The 19,997-nt window shown below is 38.7% G+C and overlaps 1 protein-coding gene and 1 long non-coding RNA gene across 2 annotated transcripts in view; one reads left to right on the top strand and one right to left on the bottom strand.

Moving 5' to 3' along the window:
• Positions 1–19,997, top strand: part of LOC120514461 (natural cytotoxicity triggering receptor 3 ligand 1-like) — a 240,417-nt gene that overhangs the window by 188,972 nt on the left and 31,448 nt on the right. The window lies entirely within an intron of this gene.
• Positions 6,432–7,016, bottom strand: LOC120514465. Its single transcript, XR_005630471.1, has 2 exons — positions 6,947–7,016; positions 6,432–6,856 (listed from the first exon to the last, which is right to left on the bottom strand). It is a non-coding gene; the product is annotated as an uncharacterized LOC120514465 (long non-coding RNA).

Consider the following 19,997-nt stretch of genomic DNA (forward strand, 5'->3'; position numbering starts at 1 on the left):
AGTGGGCTGGCGTCCTACCCAGGGTTTGTCGCTGCCTTGTGCCCAGTGTTGGCTGGGATTGGCTCCAGCAGACCCCCCGACCCTGTAGTTAGGATATAGCGGGCTGGATAATGGATGGATGGATAAATGACACCTAAACAGAAATGAGATGTGAACTGAACCTAGATAACCAGCTAAGTTGAGGCCTAGAACTTAAACCAATTTCACTTAAAGCAGCCTCTGAATTTAAAGTTGATTCCTGTTATTTCAGTGTTTCTCAATTGATCTGACAAGTTTCTTACACCACAAATGCCATTCTCACTGCGGAAGCGTTTCCCAAAGCAGTTCATGCATTTCTCAAAGCAGCACCACAGGTGTGCAAAAGGCTCTAAAACACTCACGACATGCATCACAACACACAAAGTTGATCGGTCACAAAGAGAGTGTGACCAAATAGTTACACCATGTGTGTCATTTACAAACTTCTGCCCCAATGATGTTTATAATATAATATTGATAATATAATGACCATGTTGTCCAGGCATGTCCACTGGTGGCTCTGTGCCCAATGAGATTCCTGCCATGCCTTGTTGAGGTTTAAGTCTGCCTCATCAACATACACAAATGTGAGTGGGGTCTCTCTGCCCTTAATCATAATACTCCATATAAAGACATACTTTATAATACTCTGTGTGCAACTGTACTAAGTTTATAAGTACAATATTGGTGTAGCAGTGAAAAGTTTTCAATACCCACGTTGTGTCCCTGCCATTTAAAGATAGTTGCTGCACAGATCCACTCCTATTTAACTAATAATAATCTGTATGAACGGTACCAGTCTGGCTTTCGCCCCTTTCACAGCACTGAAACAGCACTTCTAAAAATAACCAATGATCTCCTTATGGCTGCTGACTCCGGTTTACTTTCCATTCTTATTCTTTTGGATCTGAGTGCAGCTTTTGACACTATTTCTCACCCCATTCTACTTAGTAGGTTAGTCTCAATCGGTCTCTCTCATACTCCTCTAGCCTGGTTCAAGTCATACTTGTCTGATCGTACTCAGTTTATTCGATTGAAATCATTCACTTCTCAGTCCTTTCCTCTGGTCACTGGCGTCCCCCAGGGATCTGTCCTGGGGCCCCTTCTTTTCATTATCTACCTTCTCCCGCTTGGATATATTTTTCGTAAATATAATATTCAGTTTCACTGTTATGCTGATGACACCCAGCTTTATTTGTCCACCAAACCTGATTCTGCTCTCCCCCCATCTTCCCTCACTCTCTGTTTAGTTGAACTAAATACTTGGTTCTCTTTTAACTTTCTGAAACTCAACAGCAATAAATCAGAGCTTCTCCTGGTAGGCTCTAAATCAACATTATCCAGAACTAATAGTTTTTCTATTGCTATCAATAACTTGCCAGTCTCTGTTTCCCCATGTGTGAAAAGTTTGGGTGTCATCCTTGACAGTACTCTGTCTTTTAATTCACACATCAATAATGTCACTCGGTCTGCTTATTTTCAGTTGCGTAACATCAATCGTCTCCGTTCCTTTCTTACTCCACAGGCCACTGCCATTCTTGTTCACAGCCTTGTTACTTCTCGGCTTGACTATTGTAATTCACTTCTTTTTGGTCTTTCTCAAAAATCAATTCATAAGCTTCAACGTGTTCAGAACTCTGCTGCCCGTATTATCACCAGGACCCCTTCTATTCACCACATCACCCCTGTTCTCCAGCAGCTCCATTGGCTTCCGGTCAAATATCGCATTAATTTTAAAATACTTCTGTATACATTTAAGGCTATTCATCATCTCTCTCCTCCATATCTCTCTGATTTGGTACAGATCATCATCCCATCGCGGTGTCTCAGATCCTCTTCTTCTCTTTCTCTCTCTGTCCCTGTCCCCCGTCTTGTCACTATGAGGAGCAGGGCTTTCAGTTGCTCTGCTCCTCGACTTTGGAATTCCCTACCTCCTGAAATAAGAAACATCACCTCTTTCTCTCTTTTTAAGTCTAGACTAAAACTCACCTATTCAAAATAGCTTATCCCACATAACTTTCTCCATTTTCCTATCTTGGAACTGTTTTATGTTTTATTTTTTTATGATCTTGTAAATTACCTGCTCTTTTGCCTGCTTTTTATTTTCTTACTTTTATTATTATTTTTTACTGTGTACAGTGTCCTTGAGTGTTTTGAAAGGCACTTTCAAATAAAATGTATTAGTATTATTATTTAACTTCTTTTAAGTTAATTAAAAATCAACCGCTTTTTTTGTTCTAATAGTTTTTTTTTCCCCCAATTAACTATTTTTTGCTGTGTAGTGTTAAAACACTAATAGGTGTTTTTTAGTGTGTGAATCTAAAAGCACTTTTTTTGGCAAAAATATCCGTAAGCCGACACCCATCTTAACAGCCTCATAGGCCCTGCTGGGGCCCCTGTTTTGATAGAAAAACAGAAATATACATACATAGGCATTCGAAATCAAAGGGGAAAAAATGATGAGCAAATCTTCTGGCAATGGCATGTGTTGATGTGCCAGTCGTGGAGAAGTTAGACTACCTGTGCCACCTCTGTAGAGTCCAGGTATGGCCTTATGCTACCAGTAGTGACACTGACCGTAGCCAAATACACAACTAGTGAAAAAACAGATGAGAAGGGAAAAATGTCAGAGGCCACCACCTGTTAAATTATTCCTGTTTTGGGGGTCATCTCATTGTTGCCCCTCTAGGGCACCAAATCAGCTGAAACTGATTAACAAGCCCCTCCGCTACTTAACTGACCAGATCAATAGCCCACAAGTGTCATTGACTTCATGCTATACTCTGATTACAAAGTGTTCCTTTAATTTTTAAAGAAATATTCTCATATCGTTTTTTTTGCTTTATAGCCTTAAATTAAAACACAAAAAAACAATATTTTTTCCAGCTTTACTTACTCAATACAATCTGTAACATCCAAGTGAAGGATATCACAGATACACTTCATAAGAATTAAAAAAAATAAAAAACAAGAAATACTGAGATTAATAAAGGATCATCCCCCCTCCTAAAGATCCATCCATCCATCCGTTCCATTTCCAACCCACTGAATCGAACACAGTGTACAAGGCAGGAACCAATCCAGGGCAGGGCGCCAACCCACCGCAGGACACACACACCCACCAGGGCCAATTTAGAATCGCCAATCCACCCAACCTGCATGTCTTTGGACTGTGGGAGGAAACCCACAAGGAAGTCTCCTTACTGCCAGGCTGTGCCAATATCGTCCACTTGCAGAGCCACAGCACCATACGTCACAGCAGTTTCAGACCCGCCGTTGTAGACCCGGAAGTGACGTTTCAGGACTGACGTCGTAACATTACTTTCGGAAGGTTTCGGCCGGTCTTGGCAAGTAAGTCTTCTCCAAGTCAGAACTGACGTCACCGCAGTTTGAGAACGGAGAATCGGAAAATAACTTTTGGAAGGTTTCGGCAGATCTCGGCAACGCCCGGAAAGTAACGTCGGGTCAAAGACCCGTTCAAACATTAAAAGATAAAACTGAGAAGGAAAAACAGTACAAAAAACTAAATAATACACATCCTTGTGAAGTTCGGAGGGTTTCTGCCATCACGTCGTGTCATACATCAAACTAAACGATACGGATCGTTTCTGTGAAATACACTATTAACATTTATGTTGTGTTCGGGTCTCTGGGAACCATTTAACATGTCGACAAAATTTAAAATCGTTAAGATCTGTGTTATTTGAAAATAGTTTTTCGTTTACACTCATGAAACGAAATATACAATATAATTACAATGTTTGCACCACGTTAGATTTTAGTAAAACGTTAATAATAAAAGTGATTACATTTTTTAAAATGTACTATGAATGCGTGCAATATTGTTCTAAACCAATTAAGAATAAACATTTTAGCCTATCTAATATTTTTAAACATGTATGTGAAGAAAACGGCAATACGTTATACACTGAATTATGCTATATATTAATTGCCTTACATTGAACATCTCTAGTTTTTATCACTTATTATTATAAGCCACCAAAAAAATTATTAATAACCCTAATGTATTTATATAGCACCCTTCCTATGCCCAAACTTCAGAAAGAACAACAAGACCTGTATAACATTGGATACAAATATCTCCACTAAATAAAGATAAATACAGGATATACAAAACATTCAAATAGAATAAAAGACAATAATCCAGCCTAATATACAACATATAATACTACAACAAATTTTTGAACAAATAACATAATTTGTGATAAGGCAAACCCTGAGTACCTGGACAGATAGAGGGGGTAAACTGAAAGGGCAGAATGTCAGGTCTGTTTAATGTCTTCCTAAACGAATGAGTTAAAAACAAATGAATGGAGGCAGCTGATGTCATTAATTTTGGGAGGTCATTCTACAGTCAGGGCGCTATATACAGCTGAAGGCCCTGCTGTCACCCACAGAGTGCAGGTTAGTGGGGGGCACAGAATGAGAGGACCTCAGTGGGCAGGTCAGTAACAGAATTTGATATTCAATCCTGTAAGACACAGGGACCAGTGAAGGTGCAGCAGGATAATAATAATAATAATAATAATAATTCATTATATTTTTTATATAGAGCTTTTCTCAGTATGGCTGGGATGTGCTTGCTGTCGGTGGTCCGTGTCAGGACTCTTGCAGTTGAGTTTTGAATCAGCTGGAGCTGTGATATACAGTAAGATTAGAAGTGGCACCTGCCAGTAGTGACTTATAATAATCAATGCTGGATGTGATAACAGCAGGGACAAGATTTTCACCATTAGAAAAGGACGGGAATGAGCAAACATAAGAAATGTGACACAGGTGGTAGTTTCTTAATGTGGCTTACATGGTTGAAATAAGAAAAGGAGGAATCAAAGTGATACCGAGATTCTTTGCAGTAAAAGAAGGTCTGATGAGATCATCACCCAGAATGGCTGAAGAGGAGTTTGTTTTCTTAAGTTGCACTTTAGTGCCGCTTTGCAGGAGATAAGTTATGTTGCAATTTAATTTTAAAGAGTTTTGCTCTGTTCAGGTTTTAATTTTAATTTAATTTCACTGAAGCAAATTGTGAGCTGAGAAGGCTGTGATGAAGTGTCACTTTTAACATTGAAGCAGATCTAAACATCATCTGCATAAAAATGATAAGCCAGTCCAAAGCTACAAATAACTTGCTCAAAGGAAAGCACAGAGGATGTCATTTCATTAACAAGGGGAAGTCAGATGGAGGAACTCCTGTGAGAAATGAAGGCGTGAGGGTTACTCTGGACATGACATAAGCTGCATGGCCACAACGCCATATGCATTAACTTTTACTTTTACACAAACAGGGACAGCAGCTCCTCAAGATGAAGGTAACAATGCTTAGCACAATAAGAATAAACCAGAGCTCCCATCTCAACTGCTGGCCACACAGATTAGGCCAGTGAAGACCTTCACGTTTGTCTAAACAAATGGCACATCCTTGATGCACAATGTGACCTGCACAGAGAGAGGAGATTCCATAGCCAGAAATGATAATGGACGCTAATTCTACAAAAAGAGAAGTGGAGAATTTAGACAAAACATTACGTTGGATGCTGGCCACAGGCAATTTTTTCAACATATTGAACATCTCATAAAAAATACTTTTGTCATCTGGGCAACCTTGTACCGAGGCTGGAACAGGGAGAAGACAGAGCCATCTTGAGGAGCAGGGTAAACCATTGGTGACACCTCACATGCTACTGGGACGACAAGTGCCAAAGACCCCAGCATGTACAGCCATTGTGTCGATTCAACAGTCCAATCCACAGAGGAACCAATGATGGTACCTGTAGTGTGTATGCATAGTGAGTGTGTTTGTGTTTCTCACTGCGTACAGTTATTACAGTATTGTGTAGAAAATGAAAATATTAAATTCTGCTTGATAAACACATAGAATGTGATTGGAGAGTAAAGAGTAAACAGGTTATTTACATTGCTTGTTAAAATAAAGTGACCATCTGATTTAAAAAAAAAAAGTCCCAATAGTACATACGTAGCAAAAATGTAATCATAAATTGAGATTCAACACAATTCTTTCATGCTTCTCAAAGAGAAATTAAAATACGATGTTTGTAAACTACTGTATTTGTGAAGGACTGAAGTGTGAGGCTATCTAAAACTACCATTGAGTTTACTTCAGTAACGTGTGTAGTGACTTAGTAAACCACAATATTACATTATTGCACAGCAGCATCTTCATAATGTCCAAGACCTCAAGTCTTTCACTGCTGTACCAAAATAATGTTCTGTCCTCCAAGCAAACCCTCAAAAAAACACTACATTATCTCCAAAAGGAGACATTTTTACTAATTTTCGTGTTTGTTCTGTGATGAAATATTTTTAAAAAATATTTTAAAGGAGCCTTTAGATAGCACTAAGTGGGCTTTAAATGAGCAGTAAACCCAAAAAAAGACTTGCAGTTAAATTGTTTATTTTCAAAAACTACCCACCATCAAAGGAAAACAGAAAAATCAAAGTATTATAAACTGAAATCAACAGAGTATTAATGCACAATAAAAGACAAGTAACAATCAATGTAGCAACAGACAATAATTATACTGATTCATTAAATATGCAGTTTACTTTAAGTTTCATTTCATCCCGACATTCCTGAGTGAAAAGGTCCATCCCTAAACTGAAAAATAAATAAAAAGGGTTCTTTTGCCAAAATTAAATCTTCAGTTTCGACTTCATCGATGATGTCCTGGAGAGCTTGGCTTTGGTCCTCCTCCTCCTCCATCTCCAGAAAATGGGGCTCAGACACGGCACCTCTGAACAACTGTCTATGATGGCGCAACCATTTTACTGCAGTGTGGAGGTCCCTTTTTATTAGTGGTTCCTTTAGATAAAGACCACAAAGAGAATTAAACAAAACATGTATTTCTACATGCCTATTTAAATAATATTAGATATTACATACAGTATATACCTCCTCACTGCTCTGGGTCTCATTCACACTCTCCAGTGCCCCTTTGGTGAACGCCATTGTCCTGTAAGAAATATTCACATGTTAGCGAGAGAGAGAGAGAGAGAGAGGAGACAGAGAGAGAGAGAGACAGAAACAGAGAGAGAGAGAGAGAGAGAGAGAGAGAGGAGACAGAGAGAGAGAGAGGGGAGACAGAGCTCCTCAGCCAAAGATTACATACATGTAAACGTAAAGTTAACTTTTCAAACTGTTCTGAAAAACGTTTTGCATAATGTACAGGTTTATAATTATGCTGTTTTCTGTCATATTTTGTTCGTGCTCAAAAATGCCGCGCTCGTGCTAAAAACTAAGACTTGTTGTGTTCGATAAATGAAGGCGTAGTTTTCGCCTTGCCTAGAAATGGTAAAGTCACTTCCGAGTCTAAAACTGCTTCTCTACAAGTGCTTCTTCCTCCTGCTTTTCTCTACAAGTGCTTCTTCCTCCTGCTTTTCTCCATTTTTCGGCTGCTGCCTGGCGTGGGTTGGGGATTTAGCCAATAGAAAGGAAGGGGGAGGAGTGGCTTTGTATATAGCACCTTCGCTCCAGAGTCTCAAAATTCCAACTTAATGAACACTTACTAACTGTCATATTAGCCATGAGGAAACTTTTCATTCTGTTAGCCCCTATTTTAGGTAAGTATGTGTTATGTTATTATTATTATTGTTAATAGTGAATAGAATGTACATAATGTCGATTGAAAAAGGCAGCAATAAAAATAGTACAAAATTCTATGTACAGTATGTGGAAGAAATTTTAGAAAAAGCCTTCTCTAATACGCTGCTTCAGAATGATCGGCAACACCTGTCGGAGAATTCGTTTTTTTAATTTACTTTCCTTTTTTTAATGTATGAAAATTTAGGATTGAGATATGTTGAGCCATGCATTAGCGTTGTAGTGTAACACAAGCTTTGATGTTAAGACACTTTAGAAGCAATCGGAACGGAATACACGCGTGGGGTTTAATTATAGTCGCGGGTTGTAATCCACAAAGGTGATGCGCAAAATATTTGCATCGGAATCCAATGAAGTGCTGTGCCCAGGATACAAGGGATGGTACTGTAATACTGGTAAGTGGAGGAGGGTGAGGGGGACGGCAGGATTTTAAATGAGAAACTACAGATATCTCGATGTATGCTCAATAATCCAGGTATGTAAATTGAGTAAATCACTTGGATGAGTGATGTAACGTATCTCCCTGGAAAAGAATTATGTCCAGATAAACTGAATCAACTTTCTAGGACACTGCAGGTAGAACGTAAGAAGTGAACTATACAGACGCTGAACAAGTGAAGTGAAGTGAAGTACTGAAATAATACAGACGCGATAACATGGTAGGTTGTTCTTTGAAATGTCGTTTTTTAAAAACAGTAAACCAATTCTTTATACGATTAAGTATGCGGGAGGGGGTGGGGTCGTTTGCATGACATGCAGGCAAAGTTTGCAGAAAATCATTCTGTTATCCTGGACTGCCACTAAGAGATCGAGAATGTCATAGCAATTTCCTCCTTGATCCCCAGTTCGAAAAATCGTAAAATTATTTATTTTTCCTCAAGAATGACTTGCCGACGACAAAAGCTGCATATTGCAGAAGCGAGCTGATGTCACGCCCTGCTGTTAAGTGTACCACTCTGTGAGGCGGGGGACTGAGATTGAGCTCAAACCAGTGTGAAAAAATAAGGGCGGGGTTAGACTTTCTGACCTACTTGTGTAAAGTTATCCTCGTTGGAATAATTAGATGTGGGCGGGTCAGTGATAGTCGCCATAACCTCTCCTGCTTTCAGCCTCTGGTTTATAACGTGCTCACCTAGCAAAGTTGTCACATGTTACATAAGTATGTTGTCTTTCTTTGGAAGCGAACGTCTTCGAAAGTTTAATACTTTTTGCGTTTAATCGGGGTTTATGTCAGGCAAGTTTTTTTTCATGTTCCCCTCAGAATGTGGTTGCTCTTACTCGACTCTTTTAAGCTGTCACGTTCGACAAGGAGGAGTTATAGACGATGGCCTGTTGTTGTTGTTATTGGGTTTGACGATTTCTTGGTGAAGTGTGCAAGTTAAAGCCGCGTCAGGGTGTCGTTTTTAATTTAACCGAATATAGAGTTGTTCTTTTTATAGGATGGTTCCACTATTTGCGTTGTTTATCGTGTTATTTCTAGCATCGTATGTCTATTCATTAATTTAATAACACTATGTAACACAATTTTTGTTCCTGGCTTCCAAGAGTTATATTTCAACTGCTTATGTCTAAAGCCAATGGAAAAACGACTACATTCAGCACAAACTTTGATTTTATGACCACAGCCCAGAAAATTTTGTATTTATAGTGACAAAACAAGGGAATTTTTATCTTTTCGTTCATGCGGTCTGATAAAGAACAACACTTGCATGGTAAATAGACAAAGACAGTCAAAACCACTCAAAAAGTTTCAGAAATGAGTAGGTTTTCTAGATTTGCGACTGTATTGCAAATCGCATTCTTGAAGAAGCCCCCAAATGTAGTCCCCCATCATGTCGTTACCAAGGACAGTATAACGAAAACGTTCAAAGTCCAGTATATCCTGATGAAAACGCTCGCCTTGCTCCTCTGAGTAAGCTCCCATGTTCTCCTTGAATTTGTCAAGATGAGCGTCAAGGATATGGACTTTGAGAGACATTCTGCATCCCATTTTGGCGTAATTCTTTATAAGAGTCTGAACCAACTGCACATAGTTTTCAGCCTTGTGATTACCCAGGAAGCCGTGAACCACTGCAACGATCGTTGACGTCTTTCTGGTTGGGGAAGTATGGTCTTCTCTCCTCAGCCGCGTCTGTGAAACCGCAATCTGGATCTGCTATATCTTCCTTACTGTTTGACTTGCTGCTGTCTCCTGAAGATGGCTGATCCCTCTTCGGAGGAGTGGGAACGGGCAGCTCGGGGCAGTGTGGTACTGGGGCAATGGAAGAAGGAATGTCTGGATAAACGATTTGAGGCGCATTCTTGCCAGTGCGACGTTTGGTATAGGATCCACCATGCAGAAGTAGCAGTTGCTTGGCTTGAGTGGTCAGTCGGTTGCCGCCAAATTCGTGGGATAGCAAACTTCATGGCTCTTTTTTCTCCCCTGTACCAACCTTCAAGAGATTTCTTACAATATTCGCATGTGAAATGAGGTGCCCAGGGCTTGTCTTGATCCCTGACAGGCATGCCGAAGTATGCCTTGTAGGCCTTGGTATTTCTATAAATTTGTGACCAAACGTTCGTGCCAACTAAAATTGACACAATTTGGCCGACTATTCTACATAGTGTAATAATGAGACGCGCAAATTTTTTTTTCTTTTATCCTTGGAGATATGTTCCCAACTCAACCACCCGTCTTTTTATTAAGTGATATGATCATTTCGACATGGAGTGTATTAAAAAAATAATTATCTATCATATAGTGCCTTTCATATCTATCTATCTATCTATCTATCTATCTATCTATCTATCTATCTATCTATCTATCTGTCGCTGAGTCGCTCCAAATAAAGGGTAGGGACTTGGGGCTGCCCTTAATCTATTCAGCAGGTCCCTGGCTATGTGTCTGTAAGATTTCATGCAGTAATCTTTGCCTGCACAGAAACTGGACCAATTTTTTTTTTTTTTTTTTAAATTGCCCCCATTTTGAAAGTGCGTATAGGGTTTTGGGATAGTCAGACCTCTTTATGGCTCTGACTGAAAATATTAAGAATTTTTAGTGAAAATCACAAACGGACAAATCCGGTGATCTTGAGGTCCAGGGAATATCACCAAATCTTGAGATGACACTGTTACTGAACAATTCTCGCACAGCTGCCATTGATCGCCTTGCAATTGATTACTAAATTACTAAATGGCGAGATTGTTTACAGCTCCAGGTCCCTGTTCCACAGTGCTGCCACTACGCATTTCAAAAGTTCCCGTTTTTCTGTGTCACCCTGTATAGACCAGTATTACTGCGAGAGAAAATTAAAGGCACACAATACAGTGACACATATTACAGCCACATACAAGGTCCCTTGCCATTTAATATAGACTGTTCCTATGAATGTTTATGCACTACTATTCTAGTGCCCGTTATTGTAACGGGCTTAACACTAGAATTACTAGAGCCTACGAAAAAACTCGTAAATCTGTCCCACCTTAAATCGCTTCTTAAAATCGTTTACAGCTCTCCACCAGCGTCTTTTGTCATCTAAATGTGCTGATAAAAATCCCCCCACCGACTTAGAACGTGCATAAACTTCTCCCAGCTCATGCCTTGATTGATTTTCTGGGAGTGAAGTGGAGTTTTAGAGTGGAAATAATAGATTGTTATTTGTAACACACGCATTTCATGTCTGTTCCGTTTCTACAGTAATCTGTGCAAACACATTAAAGAATTCATTTTATGACACGATTTACCTTTATTTATTTACTTACTTCCTAAAGCCTAAAGTCACAAGTAGTGTGCAGAGGGCATGCTCAAAAATGTGTGTAATGCCATGAAAAGTGCCTGCTGACACTTTAGTATGCAAGCAATGGTATGTGCATTCTTGCTCCGATGTAGAAGGGAGCTGAGTTTACGTCTGTTATAGCGCGTCTATGTGAAAACAGCAGTATCAGATGCAGGGGTGGGGTGTGTTTGGGCTCATGAACACGGCTGAGATAATAAAACTGACTAATAAAAAATAAAAATAAAAAAGCTAACCTTTACAAGTATCATAAATTGCACCGGCTGTTACAGACTGAAATCAAATGTATGTTTTTATTCTAAAATAGTAAGACTAAGAGCAGTTTTCTTCTCAAAACGGAGAGGTTCAGAATCGAACTCGCGACCTTTTGATTCCCAGTCGGCAGCTGAGTCAGTTGCACCACGGAGGAAATCATAATAAACAATTGTCAAAGTCGCATGTTAAGGCGGCTTTTTGTTTCTGCAGTTATACTTTTGAATAAAAGCTCAATTGTTGTGTTATATTTTCACAGAAGGTACAAATCTTTCTTTTGATATTTGGACTTCAGGCTTCATACATTATATAGTTTATGCATACATTTTGTCATCTACTACTAGAATATAAAAAACGTTTCTGTTTTAACAATGTGTTGACACAGATTACTGTAGAAACAGAACAGACATGAAATGCGTGTGTTCCAAAGAACGATCTATTAGTTCCACTCTAAAACTCCACTTCACTCCCAGAAAATCAATCAAGGCATGAGCTGGGAGAAGTTTGTGCACGTTCTAAGTCGGTGGGGGGATGTATTAGTTGGCTACTTGCAGCTTTTCTTTTATCAGCACATTTAGATGACAAAAGACGCTGGCGGAGAGGTGAGAATGGTTTTAAGAAGCGATTTAAGGTGGGACAGATTTACGAGTTTTATCGTAGGCTCTGGTAATTCTAGTGTTAATGTCTAGTTGTTTAATATTATGATAAATGATATATTTTTCCCAGATAGAAATGGATATGGGTAAATCATTGTATGCTGATGATGGGGCTCTTTGGGTTATGAGTAGGAATTTTGGGTACTTGAGTACTAAACAGACGACTGGTACCCTTTTCTATTATCATGACGCAAATCGGATTTTCGTTTTTAACATTAGGCACCCAAAGGGGACTTTAACATTAAGAACCTATAGGCAACTAAGCTCCACCCCCCACTAACTTTAAGGTTCACATTTGTGGTTGGGGTAGGACAGTCTAATAATTTAAACTCCAAAAATTAAGCAACCGGGGCGCCCCCCCCATGAAGTCTAACAATAGAAAGGGTAGGAACTGCCGTCTAGTACACAAGTACCGAATTTATCCCTTAAATTGCTTAATAGATATTGTTTATTTTTCTAAAGAAATGTAAAAATTTGCATTATTGAAAGTTGCACCCTCTGTGACTTGCTTCCATAAACTGTCTTTTATTTATTTTGGAACTGAACTAACACATTGATTCAGATTTTAAAATTAACTTTAAAAATGTTATGTTTGGGTAGATGCAATAATAATTATTTTTTTAGTGATTTTAAATCCTTTAATCTAAACTTACTCTCCAAATGGTGCTATAATTTTTTGTAATTAAGATTACCGTTATTAGGTCATCAGTCACACTGCCTGCTCAGGATTCATCTCTTCCCATAATATGTTGAGTTGTCTTTGACCACTTTGAGCCAGCATGTATCATCGTCTCTGTTGTCTGATTTGGAGCAACACCTGAATCCTGCAGATTGCTCCCTGGACAGCAGTGTCCCCTCTCGATTAGTTAAGAGGTTTATTGATTCTGTTGGACCAAGCGTTGTTACCTTAGTAAATGCTAGCTTGACTACTGGTTGTGTTCCTGCTGCCTTGAAACTTGCTGTGGTTCAGAAACCTATTAAAAAAAAATAATAATAATCTGGACCCTGTAATGTGTCAAATTTCAGGCCAATTTCTAAACTGCCATTTTTTATCTAAAGTCTTTGAAAAAAGTTGTCCTAACTCAAACATTTCTGGATGAAAATTGTATTCTGGAAAAATTCCAATCCAGATACAGATCTTACACCACTGAAACTGTCCTCCTAACTACCAGTGCTGGATGTTCTGTCATTCCTTTCATGCTAGATCTCAGCTTTTGATGCTGTGGACCTTACGATTCTTATATCCCACCTTGAACAGTTTGTAGGCATCCAAGGTAATGCCCTTAAATGGTTTAAATCTTATCTAAGCAATAGGAACTTTTCTATTCATTTGGGCGAGTTCTCGTCCTCTGTCGCTCCTCTTACTTGCAGGGTTCCATTCTTGGACCTGTTCTCTTTTTGATACTCCTGTTACCTTTAGGCGCATTGTTAACTAGTGTGGCTTCTCCTTTCACTGCTATGCTGATGACACTCAAATCTATTTTCTACAAAAATCAAAGCGAGACAATACAGACCATGCATATGTGCTTGAATGATATTAAAACCTGGATGGCAATGAATTTTCTTAATCTAAATGATAATAAAACTGAGATAGTGGTGTCCAAAATTTTAGAAGGTTTTAGCGTCTCTGATGTTGCTCTTGGACCACTTGACATATACGTATCATAAAGCTTCAGTTAGGAGCCCAGGCGTGATCTTTGACAGCTCATTCAAACTCAAAAAACTGATAAATTGTGAGGTTAAATGAAGCTGAGACTTTAAAGGTAAAGGATTTTCTTTCTTTCAGTGATCAGTGAGGGCCATGTTTGTTACATTTTCTCACAAAACACAGTCATCTTCTTTTTTCCTCTCACATTATCTAAAAACAGATGCATGTCTTCCATATGTGAAAAAAGGATAATGAAGGGTCTAAGGACAGATTCCCTCTCGTCGTCTTCTGGAAATTCAGATAGCAAATCATATTTCTGAAGGGCCTCCTCAATGTCGTCTTTCTCCATTGACAGTAACGATGGGAGTGAGACTTGCCCCCTGAACCCAGACTGATTCTCAGCACACCACTTCTCTGGCTCGGTAAGAAGCTGAAGGGATTCTGTGTCGCTGTAATACATTTTATTGAAGAAGAAAAAAAAAAAACACTCTTTAAAAATGGTCATCATCAAGCTTATAAGATTTTCCTCCACATTTACAAAGAATGTAAAATGAAATCAAAAAACGTACAGCATATTCTTAATTTGTTTATTATTAACATTACTGCTTTCAATCACAGATTCCACCCATCCATTATCTAACCCGCTATATCCTAACTACAGGGTCATGGGGGGTCTGCTGGAGCCAATCCCATTGCACAAGGCAGGAAACAAACCCTGGGCAGGGTGCTAGCCCACCGGAAGGCGCACACACACCCACACAGTAGGGACAATTTAGAATTGCCAATGCACCTAACCTGCATGTCATTGGACTGTGGGAGGAAACCCACGCAAACACGGGGAGAACATGCAAACTCCACCCAGGAAGCGAACCCAGGTCTCCTAACTGAGAGGCAGCAGCGCTACCCACTGCGCCACCGTGCCACCCTTCGCAGATTCTACAAGTCTTCAATATTTCTTTCAATACTCTAATACAGTACATAATGCATTTCAAATTTTCTAAGGCCTTTAAGAGCTGTCTTTTCTGTTTCAGAAGACTCCTACTGGTTAGCAACTAATAGAATGCATCTGAGACAAGAATTACATGTCTTTTCATACATTTAATTCAATATACAATAAGAATTGTAAGACGGCATGAACAAAACATATTTAATCTTTCCTATGGAAATTTATAAAATGTGTCTGTCCTTGCTCATGAATGACCTGTGCTGGATGTTGAAGGGAGGCTGATGTTTCTTCTAAAAGAAAAGATGTGAAACCTGCATGATTGCAGTGCTACGGAACAGCAAAACATTCTTTACTCATCTTCTGTCTTTTCATTAATGGCTCAATAGGGTCTAAACCTGAAAACATTAAAAAAAAAATAATTTACCCAAAGAAGTGCTAAAAAAAAAAAAATAGAAGAATAAGCACAAAAATTACCCTGTCCTGGCTGCGCATCATTTGTGCACCTTCTAATTTTTTGTTTGGTTTTTGGACTTCATTTAGAAGGGCGTTTACTCGCTCAGTCTGATGTGAGCAGTTACTTCAGTGATTACAAAAAGAAGCATTAAGTTTATAATTGTAAACATTTTGATTATTTGTCTTTAATTTACAGCATGACTAAGTATATTTGCCACATTATGACAGAAATTAATGAAAGTTAAAGGAAATTAAATTATTTACCCCTTGGTGCTGGAGATCTCAACTGACATTCTACACCAGCTCTTCCTTAAAGCCAACATGGCATTCTAAAGAAGATTGAGCAGTATAGACTTGTTAAAAGGAGTTAAATGATACAAAATATTTATGCAAACCATTATAAACATACATTTAAAATATGTGGATTTTGAAAGTTGGTGTTTCTGTAACATCAAAACCCCTAGGGACAGTATGCTAAAGTAAAAAAATACAAATGTAATAAAATAAACATAACACAAATTGTAGAAGGTGACAAAAATGGAAACCAACAACCAGATACAATCCTCCCTCCACAAATGCTACAATGAAACAAGCAAGGACTAAAGTTGAGACACACCTCGGTAAAATTGAAGAGAGCCTCAAAGACGAAATACAGCACATTCTACAGAGAAACCACCAAATGGTCATTTGGAAATCTGGACACAACATTAAATACAGACATACACAAACAGAGTTAAAATATGAAATGGTCATACCATCAACATGAAAATAGTCATTCGACTTGGAAGGCCTTAATACAAGTAGCAACAAAATAAATCAATGGAAAAACATTAAATACTAACATACAGTAAACCATTGATAGTGACATTTAAACAAAAACAATGGAAATGGCCACTGGTGACAAACGCTGTGCTGCATCTGTAGATAGTAAAACCTGCCAAACAACGGAAAATGCAGGATTAGCTCGGGTTTTTAAAACTGCAATTAAAAAGGTCAGTCTGGGTAAGAAATCTAAACATCATACTTGTTTGTAAGTAAAGTAGCCTAGTGTCTTTTTTTTATTATGTCATTAAGAAACACACGCACACTCTTCTTGCATAATTACCTGCATACTTTACAACATGGGCTTCATGGCTCTGAAGGGGAGCAGCAGGATAGTGGTCTCTCTGCTTTTTACAAAGACGGCACTTGGATTCATAATGATGTTTAATCAATGTAGTCAAAGTTGTTTTTATATTTTCTGCCTTTATGGAGAAATATGGCTGTGAAAATCAAGACAAAAATATGTAATACTAATTTGGCAGAAAGCGCTATCGTGCTTTTACAAATGGCTAACTTTACTACGGAAAAATACAAGTTAAATAAGATATTTAATAAATGTTAATGACCATAAACATAAAGATTTCTATAGACTCGTGTCATATGGGGAAACTGTCGGGACCATAAGAATACTTTGTTATAATACTGTCTGTTCCTTGCGACGCTGCCCCGCACTATTGGAAAACCGCCAGTTACCCAAGTAGATATTGCTGCAGGCCCTTGAGTCTCGTTTTCTGGCTTATTTGCGCCGGTTTGTCTCCAAAATGCTGCTGCCAGGCGTGGGTTGGGGATTTAGCCAATAGAAAGGAAGGGGGAGGAGCGGCGGATGTGTGGCTTTGTATATAGCACCTTCGCTCCAGTGTCTCAAAATTCCAACTTAATGAACACTTACTAAATGTCATATTAGCCATGAGGAAACTTTTCATTCTGTTAGCCCCTATTTTAGGTAAGTATGTGTTATATTATTATTACTATTAATAGTGAATAGAATGTACATGATGTCGATTGAAAAAGGAAGCAATAAAAATAGTACAAAATTCTATGTACAGTATGTGGAAGAAATTTTAGAAAAAGCCTTATCTTAATACGCTGCTCCAGAATGATCGGCAACACCTGTCGGAGAATTCGTTTTTTAAATTTTTTTTAATTTACTTTCCTTTTTTTAATGTATGAAAATTTAGGATTGAGATATGTTGAACCATGCATTAGCGTTGTAGTGTAACACAAACTTTGATGTTAAGACACTTTAGAAGCAATCGGAACGGAATACACGCGTGGGGTTTAATTATAGTCGCGGGTTGTAATCCACAAAGGTGATGCGCAAAGTATTTGCATCGGAATCCCATGAAGTGCTGTGCCCAGGATACAAGGGATGGTACTGTAATACTGGTAAGTGGAGGAGGGTGAGGGGGTGGCAGGATTTTAAATGCGAAATTACAGAGATCTCGATGTATGCTCAATAATCCAGGTATGTAAATTGAGTAAATCACTTGGATGAGTGATGTAACGTATCTCCCTGGAAAAGAACTATGTCCAGATGAACTGAATCATCTTTCTAGGACACTACAGGTAGAACGTAAGAAGTGAACTACAGACGCTGAACAAGTGAATTATGTGAATGAACTTTCAGTAACGTCTGTACTGAAATAATACAGACGCGATAACATGGTAGGGTTGTTCTTTGAAATGTCGTTTTTTAAAAACAGTAAACCAATTCTTTATACGATTAAGTATTCGGGAGGGGGTGGGGTCGTTTGCATGACATGCAGGCAAAGTTTGCAGAAAATCATTGTGGTTATCCTGGACTGCCACTAAGAGATCGAGAATGTCATAGCAATTTCCTCCTTGATCCCCAGTTCGAAAAATCGTAAAATTATTTATTTTTCCTCAGGAATGACTTGCCGACGACAAAAGCTGTATTTTGGAGAAGCGAGCTGATGTCACGCCCTGCTCTTAAAAGTGTACCTCTGTGAGGCGGGGTGGGACTGAGATTGAGCTCAAGACGGTGTGAAAAAATAAGGGCGGGGTTACATTTTCTGACCTGCTTGTGTAAAGTTATCCTCGTTGGAATAATTAGACGTGGGCGGGTCAGTGATAGTCGCCATAACCTCTCCTGCTTTCAGCCTCTGGTTTATAACGTGCTCACCTAGCAAAGTTGTCACATGTTACATAAGTATGTTGTCTTTCTTTGGAAGCGAATGTCTTCGAAAGTTTAAGGCCTTGTTCACACGGGCGTTAAAATCGAGCGTTTTTTTTTCGTTCGTAGCGTCCGGTGAGCGCGGATCAAGCGCCGAGTGTTTTCTACACGTAGGAGTCAATGAGAGTGTTCACACGGGCTTTGGTGACGTGCGTTTGTCCGGCAGCGCGTTTATACGGCATCAAAAAAACGTTGCATGCAGCTTTTTCTTGGCGTTCAAAACCCAACGAACGCAAGGAAACCGCTTCTAGTTCGTTTTCTGCGCGTTTATTTTACGCTTCGGAGGACCGGATATATATAGTTTACATGTTGTATATGAAAAATATTAATATTTTATGTTTTCATATACAACATATATATTTTCATATTGCTTATTTTATTTTATTGTCTCATGTAATTTGTAAACCATGAACCTATTAATTTATGTTCTAATATAATATTTGATAACGATTATGTAGGGGGGGGCAATCCATGGCGGGGGTGGCATTTCAGTGCATAACACCGGTGTAAGCGCACACTCGACTACTGTTTCCTTACCTCAAAGTGACAAGTAGTCTCTTCGGGGCTAACACCAAGTCGCATATTGGTTGATCGGCGTGCAATGTGGCATTGCACCAGCTGCAGCAGACAATCAAAAGTGGAAACCGACATCCGACAGTAATTAAAAAACTTGCGCGGAAATTTTCGCATTTCTTCATAAAGCACAAAAAAACTTCCTTTCCACGTGGCTCCGTCAAGGGGGTCGCGTTTGAACTCGGGGAACATGCTTTTTTATTTTTCTTTTAAATTTTTTTTGAATTTAGAATGCACTTTAAATCTTTTCTGTTACATTTAATAAAGCTATTCTTTGTTGTAAATTGGTCCATATTTCTTTCTTTTTTTATTCTCTTATACTTTTTGCGTTTTATCAGGGTTTATGTCAGGCAAGTTTTTTTTCGGGTTCCCCTCAGAATGTGGTCGCTACTCGTCTCTTAAGCTGTCACATTCGACAAGGAGGAGTTATAGACGATGGCCTATTGTTGTTGTTGTTGTTATTGGGTTTGACAATTTCTTGGTGAAGTGTGCAAGTTAAAGCCGCGTCATGGTGTCGTTTTTAATTTAACGGAATATAGAGTTGTTCTTTTTATATGATGGTGCCACTATTTGCGTTGTTTATCGTGTTATTTCTAGCATCGTATGTCTATTCATTAATTTAATAAATTTGTTAGAAATATTTACTTTTGTGCGACTATTACGTATGACATGCAGGGGTACAGGCAGATTAACAGACAAAGGCAGATACAACAAGAAAAGACTCCGCATTTTTTTTTGGAGGGGGTTGGCGGTATTTCTATATATTTGTGACCAAACGTTCGGGCGAACTAAAATTGACCCAATTTGGCCGACTATTCTACATAGTGTAATAATAAGGAGACGCGCGGATTTTTTTTTTTTTTTATCCTTGGAGACATGTTCCCAACTCAACCACTCGTCTTTTTATTAAGTGATATGATCATTTGGACATGGAGTGTATTAAAAAAATATCTATCTATCTTCTATCTATGTATTCTATCTATCTATCTATCTATCTCTATCTATCTATCTATCTATCTATCTATC

This window comes from Polypterus senegalus, chromosome 14, assembly GCF_016835505.1.
Source record: "Polypterus senegalus isolate Bchr_013 chromosome 14, ASM1683550v1, whole genome shotgun sequence".
Taxonomy (NCBI): domain Eukaryota; kingdom Metazoa; phylum Chordata; class Cladistia; order Polypteriformes; family Polypteridae; genus Polypterus; species Polypterus senegalus.